This window comes from Sinocyclocheilus grahami, unplaced genomic scaffold (genome assembly GCF_001515645.1).
Source record: "Sinocyclocheilus grahami isolate Dianchi unplaced genomic scaffold, SAMN03320097.WGS_v1.1 scaffold189.1, whole genome shotgun sequence".
NCBI classification, from domain to species: Eukaryota; Metazoa; Chordata; class Actinopteri; order Cypriniformes; family Cyprinidae; genus Sinocyclocheilus; species Sinocyclocheilus grahami.
In genome coordinates this window covers 1,111,309-1,121,021 of record NW_015505368.1, presented here as the reverse complement: position 1 = coordinate 1,121,021, position 9,713 = coordinate 1,111,309, and positions in this window count along the sequence as shown.

Below are 9,713 nucleotides of genomic sequence, written 5' to 3'. Positions count from 1 at the left end.
AAATGCTGTTCTTTTGAACTTTAAGAGAATCCTGAAAATATATATCATGGTTTCCACAAAAATATTAAGAAGACCAACAGAAATTGTTCTTGAGCAGAAAATCATCATATTAGAGTGATTTCTGAAGGATCATGTGACACTGAAGACTGCTAAAAATCCATCCCAGGAATAAGTTGCATTTTAAAATATAATAAAATAAAAAACAATTATTTAAAATTGCAATAATATTTTACAATATTACAGTTTTTACTGTATTTTTGATCAAATAAATGCAGCCTTGGTGTGTCACGGGCAGGGTGATCAAGAGAGCAGGCAGGATGACGAAGATGACGAAACCAATATCATTTAATGACTTGACAACAGGAAATCCAGACAGGGTAGACATCAACATTCACAGTAACATTCACAATAACCGACAAACTCGAATACAAGAGACTAGGGCTGTGTATCACCAGCAAAGTCACGATACGATACGTATCACGATACAGAGCCCACAATACGATACGTATCACGATACATGACTGCACTGAATTTCACCTCAGCAGAATTTAGAAAAACAGCTGTTTATTAAACACTGCTTACTATAGTGCCATTTCTAACTATTGGCAGAGCAGGCAGCTGCTCTCGGCATTATGAAGGGCCTCCATAACTGTACCACAGTACAATATAGGTAATGGCATATGTTTCATGTTTACATTGTGCAGTCCCCACCAGGTACAATATTCTGATTGTTTGCATTTTGTTTTTAAGCCCATAAATAATAATGCACTTGTTCTAATAAATTTATATTGTAATGTACTCATTCTAATATGTAAAAAAAAATTTTTTACATTGCTGGTAGGTTATCATTGCACAAATTAACACATTCTCTACAATAAAGAAAAAAATGAGAAGAGTTCTAAACTAACGTGCTGTCTTCACTGTATCTAACGCACACACGCTCAAGGCTGATTTATACTCGAGCGTCCGCAAGTTCGCTTTGAGTGCGCGCGACGTCGTTTCGCGTGGCGCTGTGCGCAACATTTTTTTTTAAGTTTCCAGTGGATGTGGGATGGAGACAGAGGAAGGCAAAGGGCTGGCAGGCAGACATGACAGGTGGAGGCTCCGGCGAAGGACGGATATCCGGGAGGAGGCCGGCCCGAGACCAGGGTGGCAACGAAGGAGGGAGGAGCCAGGGAGGAGACCGGAGGGACCCGGAGCAGAAGGAGCTCAGCAGGACCCAGGCCACAGCCATAACAGCGGCCCACGGTGGAGCCGACGGTGGGAGGAGCCATGGAGGAGGGATGGCTGCCGACTCCAGGGGGCCGACCAAAGGCGGCGGAGCAGGTGTAGGAGGAGCCCAAGGCGGAGACAGAGAGCCAACGAGCCAAGGGGATGCCGAGGATCTGGGGGGCCAGGGTGGAGCTGAGGGCTCTGGCGACCGAAGCGGAGGCGGAGATCCAGAGATCCATGGCGGAGCCGGAGCGACTGAGGACCAAGGTGGAGCTGGCGGGAGGAAGGAGCCCAACGGAGCCGGTAGGACAGAGTGACGAGGCGCAGCCAGAGGAGAGGAGTCCAGAGGCGATGACGGGTCAACGCTCGACCAAGGCGGAGCCGGAGGGATGAGGGAGCCCGGTGGAGCTGATGGATCGATGGGTGATGGTGGAGGCGAGGGAGCTAGGAGCCGAGGTGGAGCCACTGGGTCTACAGACCGAGGCGGAGTCCCGGCTTCAGAGGTTGGAGGTGGAGGTGAGGGAGACTCCGACCATGGCGACGCTGGAGGATGGCAGTCCCGCGGGGCTTGCGCCGCAATGATGGTGGGCTGAGGGCGAGCAGAGGGGTTGCCAGCTGACAGCGGTGGAGGAGGTTGGAGCGGGTGGGAGGGCAGGCATTTTTGAGGAGCGGGCACTGGAGATAGCTCTTGGGCTGGAGCCCTTCCTGGGCGGAACTGGGGATCAGGAGCCCTTCCTGGGCTTACCGGGGGATCAGGAGCCATTCCGAGGCTCGACAGGGGATTGGGAGCCATTCCTAGGCTCGACAGAGGATCGGGAGCCCTTCCTGGGCTAAACGGAGGATTCCGAGGTCTCTCCTCCTCGTTTTCACACGGAATTACCTCCATATTCTGGCCCTTTTGTCCCGCCATAGTCAGCTCACCCTAAGCCATGATGCAGGGGGCGGAGCACCTCTCCGCGCTCACACCGTCCACGTCTTGCTCCCTCGTGGTGGGCACTCTCACCGGCTCTCGCACCTGGTCTGACGGGTTGGGCTCAACATCCGAGGCGATCCTCCGCTCAGTCGCTTGGCTTCGCTCTGGCTCGCGGATCGCAGCGGGAAATGGCTCTCCGTCATCGGTGGGCTCAGGCTGATGCTCCGTACCGTGGGGAGATGGTGGGCTGGGCTCTGGGTCCGAAATGGATCCGGCGAGATCATCCACGGGGCCGATGGTGAGTGCCGACCCTTTCTCGCCAGCGTCCACTCCACGAAGGCAGCAGATTCCTCCCGAGGACCATCTTCGGATGACCGTTCAGACTTGCCTCATAGAAACGCGTCATCCAGATTGCTGGTGATGTTAGCGACCAACAGGAACAGTCTGGTATAGTCCTCGAGAGTCTTGCCTTCCTGCTCCAGCAGGAGGAGGAGGAATTCCGGGCGAATGAAGGGATCCATGGGGTAAACACAACGGAAAGAAAAACACTGAGGAGAACACGGAAGTTAAACTGTTTTTTGGGTCGGTTATTCTGTCACGGGCAGGGTGTTCAAGAGAGCAGGCAGGACGACGAAGATGACGAAATCAATAACATTTAATAACATTTAATGACTTGACAACAGGAAATCCAGACAGGGTAGACATCAACATTCACAGTAACATTCACAATAACCGACAAACTTGAATACAAGAGACAGGAAAAGATATAGGGCAGATAACGAGGGGCAGACAGGTGAGCACAATGAGGTAATTAACTAATAACGAGAACAGGAACAACCAAATAAGGACACAGAGGGAGAAACCACACTCAACAGTCCACAGGAGTGTGACATGGTGAGCATAAAATACTTTTATGCCCCAAAATTTTTAAAAGTAATGTACATTATAAATGCACTGCATAAGGTTTCCATTACTTTTTTATATAAATACATTTATTATTTACAGAAATAGTTGAAATCTGTTTCAATAAAAAATCAAGCTGAAGAAACACTGATAAACATAAATAAAAAATTTAAATGACATTCTTTTTCCACACACAAACATCACAAAGCCTTCTGATTTTTTTTTTTTTTACCGAACCCCTCCATTTCACAATTCAATCAGTTTGTAATTGATCAAATCAGTCTTGGCCTACATTTATCCTACAAATAAAATCACACATGAAAGCAAAATGCGAATACCCTTTCATGTTGACTTTAAATGCAGCATAGAATGAAGATAAACCAGCTAAAAGCACAGGCCTTAACAAGAAAGTTTACAGGGGTGCAGAGACACAAAAAGAGAATGCAATAACAAAGTGAATGAAAGAAAGAGAAAAAACTATACTCTTCTCTAGCCAGAAGTGATAGGATTTTCAAACTCTCAGCTGCTGTGGATTGGCATGAACACGGTCTCCATCTGCCCTGCCCTGCTGGAGAATTACTCCAAAACCACAAAGCGCCAGGCATCAAGGGCGCGAGGCCCTACAAGAGGCCAGCTGTCCGTGTTTTAGCATGCTATCTGTTCTACAAGCCATGGACAGTTGGCAAGAGAACAGCGGAGTCATCCGAATGCCAAAAATCTTGGGGAAAAAAGCAGCAGCTGACCCCAGAGACCGCGAGGCTGGGTCACTGGCTCCAAGCACACGGATGTACAGCATTGCTTGCAAAAGTATAATATGTACATCAATTTTTTGGAACAAATGCGCATGTGTCAGTGCATTTCCCCGCTTTGCATGATATACAGCAATATCTGAATAAAAGTAGGGCAGTAAAGGGCTATGAGTGATGCTTTTCCCCAGGCAAGACTGTCAGTTTAACAGGAATGGACCATTTTATGCATCATTTTTATACGGTACATGCATGAACTCACATGTATGCGCATATATACGCATGTACAAATTGTAAATCTTGTCATTTACAATCACTGTGGTTGTGGTTTGTTATATAATGATGTAAATGACAGCCTACTTGTTCACATGACCTTTAAATCAATCACAGCTTCCTTCTTAAAACTGAACTCGTTCCTTGAATTCTGCAAAACCCTTCATTCTGCGCCAGGCAAAATTATAAGCGTGTAGATCGTAACCTTCATTTTGAGCACACAAATTATACTGCAGGGAAAATCACTTGCTTTATTTAGTTCACAAACATTTTACAGTTTGAAAGAAATACTTTTATGTATCCCAATGTGTACTATGAAAGTGTTGAGAGTAAAACAAATAACTAAAAATAAAAATGACTTTATACCTCACATTGCAATGTATAAAATCTCACAATCATCTTTTTTATACTTTAATTGTATTTTTTATTTTGTGTATTTTAGAGCATGAAACTGCTTTCACACAGAGCAAAAACTGTTGTGGTTTAAAAATTTTCGCTTTTCAAAGTAAAACTGGTACTTTTTTTACAACGAAGGTCTGTTTATACAACTGTGTTATATACTTCAAAGGCAACATTACAAATGTGAATTGTGATGTACTTTTTTGACCCAAACCTGAAGACTGTACACTAAGTGTTTGTCCTGTGCCAGGGAGACAAATGCGCCTCTGGCGACTGTGTGTTTGAGGAATGGATCTGTTATTGCTCTATTTGGTTTGAATAAGTCAAGTTTCGGGATTCTTGTGTGGACGTTCACATGCTGTTTTGACAAAGTATGTCTCTGGACAGGTTCAGTTTGAAACATTGTGGAAGTGATCTCATATCTATGAGGAAAAAAAAGAAACAAAAGTTGTATCAACTGTAAAAAGCAATATTATTCTTAGTTATCTCTGCAGGAAGCTTTTAGACAAAGTCTGACATGGTAAAAAGGAAAAAAATAGAACTAGTAGTTGCTAGAATGAGTTTCCCAAGATTGTCATTTTAGGCATTTTATTTTTGAAAGAATATGTGTGGGGTAAAAACCTATACAGTTTTCATAGAGATACAATTTAATGCACTGGATCCAAAAAGTATTTAGACATTTTAACCCAAGTTAAAAGTCATGGCTAAAAATAAATAAATAAAAAGATAGAGCAAGCATACTTTGTTTTACAACAGTGGGCCCAAAATTGTTATTTTATTTTATTTTATAAAAAATACTTCACATTATGAACGTGCAATGGTTTATAACAGCCTTTAAGTGCAGCACCATATATAGTGGCAGACCAATCATAGGTAAAAATGCTTTATTTTTTTTTTATTTTAAAAGAAATTTAATAAAAATATAAAATGCATTTTAATGAAGTAAAATACATTTTTTTAATTATTATTATTGTTGTTTTTTTATTTTCCACTGGGTGTTCCTATTCACTTCTAAATGTAATTTATATATACAGTATATGGGTATAAAAATAACTGCAGGAATAAGCACAGTACTATACACTGGTGTATTGTTTACTATCCAAGATGTACTGCTAACTTAGTAACCCATTTAATGGAGAAGTCACTAACTAAGTAGGTGAATTACAATCAGATGAATAGGAACTGCCTATTTCCAGTAATATCCACAACACAAATTCAAACCAAACCATTATAACCAAAACATCCTTCAAAATTTCCCTCCTTATGTAATCAGCAGATTAACAACTTGTATTTTCCTGTCAAGTACAAGAGAGTGCTTTAGACCATCAAAATAAGCTTTAAATCCACGTGAGATTTCCCTCACTCTTCTCCTGTGACTTCATGTGGTTACATCACCCGTTCAAGTGACAGAAAGCATTCATTTTCCGCTTGAACTTAGACAAACAATTATTCGACAAAGACATGAACAATGTGCAAGCAAACCAGCTAAATAAAGTAGCTCTGATTAGATAAAACAAAGATACTCCAGAGAGGAGGAAACTCCCAGAGGAGGACTGCTGGAAAGCTGAGTACATCTTCCCATCACTACAGTCTCAGAGAGTGTGCTGAGAGTGGAGGACGAGGTCATTCACTGTTGTCTTAGGCGGAGAATCAAGACAAATACCAAGGGATGATTTTTGACATTCCTCAGAGTCCATTTTCAGAAACTTGAAGTATGACAAAGGACCTCTGCAGCAATGCCATTTATGTAATTGTAGCATGTTAAGGCCACTCGGAGTTCTTCTCCAGCTCCTGCTTCTGACCTGTAAAGTTTGCTTGAGTCGCTTAGAGACTAATTAGAGATAATATGGAGTCTGTGCCTTGTCTGCCTTATCGGTCACCACAGACACCTACTGTTGTTTCCCAGACTGCCGTCTTTAACTGTAGACACCCTTAAAGAGGTCTGATACCAACCGCTCTCCTTCAGTCTCTTGCAGTTAATAATATCCAGAACCACTTTAATACAATAATAGACCAGTTCTGCTTCAGTACATCTGGATTCTCATTCATATTTGCATATGCAATAATAGCTACATGACTGGGTACACTTATGCGACTGGATTCCTGGCATTACCCTCAGAATATATTTCATTTCTGCTGTTTCAAATATAAATCTTTTATTAGTTGTATTTGTGTGGCACCAAATTAAGGAGCAAAGACTTACACCCTGCTGAACAAAATGATCTTAAACCAGCTTAGGTTGGCCTAAAACCAACAGATTGTTTTTTGGCCAATCTGCTGGCTGGTTTTAGGGGAGTTGGGGCACTTTTTTTAGCGTATGTTGCAGAAGAGGAGACTAGCTTAAACCACGTAAGACCAGAAAACAGCTTTTGTAGGTTTAATTGGGATTTTCAGCAGGTTATAGGATCAAGAATACTTGGTGGGCTCTTGCCAGAATACCTTAGTAACTGCAAAGTAACACCCTGAAACACTGAGAAAGTGTTTAGTATTATTTATAGTTTTTGTTAATACTTAGTTTTCATTTTTAATTTATTTCAGTTTTCATTTTACTTTTTGTGATTTTGCAATGTACTTTTGTCATTTTTATTAGTTTTGGAAAATGGTTTAATTTATTTCTATTTCAGTTAGTACTGAAACTTATTATCAAATTAAACTTATTTCAGTTAGTTGCCAAGATAACATTTAAAAATATTTATAAATATTTTTCTTCAGTGCTGCAATTATGTGATAAAAAAAACAGTAAAAACAGTGATATTGTAAAGTATAAATACAATTTAAAATATATTTTTTATATATTCTAATGTTTTAAAATGTAAATTGCTGTGATGGCAAAGTGGCCAAATGAATTTTTAGCTGCCATTACATGATTCTTCAGAAATCATAATATGCTGATTTGGTGCTCAAGAAACATTTCTGAATATTATCAATGTTGAAAACAGTTGTGCTGCTTATTATTTTTGTGAAAACTTAACATTTATTTTTAATATTTTAATATATTCATATTTAGGATAGTTTTAATTTCTCGGTTTTTATGATTTTGTAATGTACTTTTGTCATTGTTATTAGTTTTGGAAAATATTTTAATTTACAATTTCTATTTCAGTTAGTACTGAAATTTATTATCAACTTAAACTTATTTCAGATAGTTGCCATGATAACATTTAAAATATTTTGTTTATATGTTTTTCATGTTATATTTATATTTTATTTTAATTCAGGTTTATTTTGATTAAAAATCAAATGTTTTAGTTAACAGCAACCGCATAGCAACTATTAACAACTGTAGTATCATGTAGTATAATAAATCTAGTTTAATTTTATTATTTTGAAAGGAAAACATACTAATCTCCTAATTAAGAGTCTAAATACTTCACCACACCTAGATTATGTCTTGAAAATCTGCTGCTATTATTTTTAACAAGCATTTAATAATGCAGATGTTCCCACATGAATCACGACAGCACGTGTGTGAAGAGTCAGGCTGGTTTTGGGTGTGTTTGAAGGGTGGTGTGGGTGTTTGGGTGGAGTATGCACTGAAGGCTACACACTTACTTTGGGGAAACGTGCCTCTGAATCCATCCCACGGAAAACGGGTGTGAATGGAAGAATGGGTATTTATGGACGGCAAAGGGCCTTAGGCACCTGTTCACCACTTGTCTCAATGGATTTGCACAGGCTTGAGGTGAAAGTAATCTGAAAATGTATACACACTTTCAATAGTTTGGGGTCAATAATATTTTTTAATATTTTTCACCAAGGCTGCAACTGTGTGATCAAAAATACAGTAAAAACAGCACTGTTGTAAAGTATTAATACAATAAAAAAAAAATAAAAAAAAAAGTTATATTCTAATATATTTAAAAAAATTTAATTTCTCTGATTGCAAAGCTGAATTTTCAGCAGCTATTAGTCAATTTTTCAGTGTCACATGATCCAATACGCTTTTTTTGTTTTTGTTTGTTTGTTTTTGCCTTCATTAAGACAGGAGAGAAATTTTATACAGAATGTGAAGTGGGAGAGAGAGGGGGTACGGGATCGGGAAAAGTCCACAAGCCGGGACTCGAACTCGGGACACCCGAAGCGCAACGGCGCATGAAGAAACATTTCTGATTACTATCACTGTTGAAAACAGTTGTGCTGCTTATTATTTTTGTTGAAACGCGACATTTATTTCAGGCTTATTTGACAAAATAGAATGTTTAACATTTATTTGAATTAAAATTTATTTGCATTAATTTGAAATAGAAATTCCAAACATAGTGTAGGAGGAGGCCGGGGCTAGTTGTCACACTATTTACTTTAGGGAATAATTCTCAGGTTAGTTTTTAAAAAGCAATTTCTGCACATAAACCTTGCCTACAAAAGTACTAAATATTTTCACTGTTATTTTCCGGGGGGGTGGGGGGGAATATTGTTTACTGATTACATGGCAGGGCATGTTGTCACACAATATGGGGTAAGTTGTCACAATGGAAACCTGCCATAATACAATAGCTTTTATTTTAACAGCAAAAATGTAAGTAAAAATTATGAAACAAATAAAAATTATGACAACAAAAATGTAAAACAAACAAAAATATTAAACCATTATCTGGCCAACTAGTAATGAAATTCTTACATTTAAAATACATAAATAAATATGTGACAAATGCTTTGACAACTAACCCCATTCTCACTTATACTGTCAGGTCCATATTTAGACACAGGCAAAATGTTTTATATTTTAGCTGCTGACCAAAACATATTCAAGTTACAGTTATATAATGAATATGGGCGTAAAGTGCACACTCTGATCTTTAATTTGAGGGTATTCACATCAAAATTGGAGGAAAGGTTAAGAAATACAAGCTCTTTAATATGTACCTCCCCCCTTTTTCAAGTAATTGGACAATTGACTCAAAAGCTCTTTCATGGACAGACGTGGACTATTCCTTCAATATTTCTACATCAATTAAGCAGGTCAAAGTTCTGGAGTTGATTCTAAGTGTGCCATTTACATTTGGAAGCTGTTGCTGTGAACCCACATCATGCGGTCAAAACAAATCCATCAGAGAGATAGCAGGAACATTCAGAGCGGCCAAATCAACAGTTTGGTACATTCTGAGAAAAAAAGAATGCACTGGTGAGCTCAGCAACATAAAAGGCATGGACGTCCACGGAGGACAACAGTGGTGGATGATCGGAGGATCCTCTTCATGGTAAAGAAAAACCCTTTCACAACATCCAGCCAAGAGAAGAACACTAGGAAGTACAGTAGATGTGTCTCT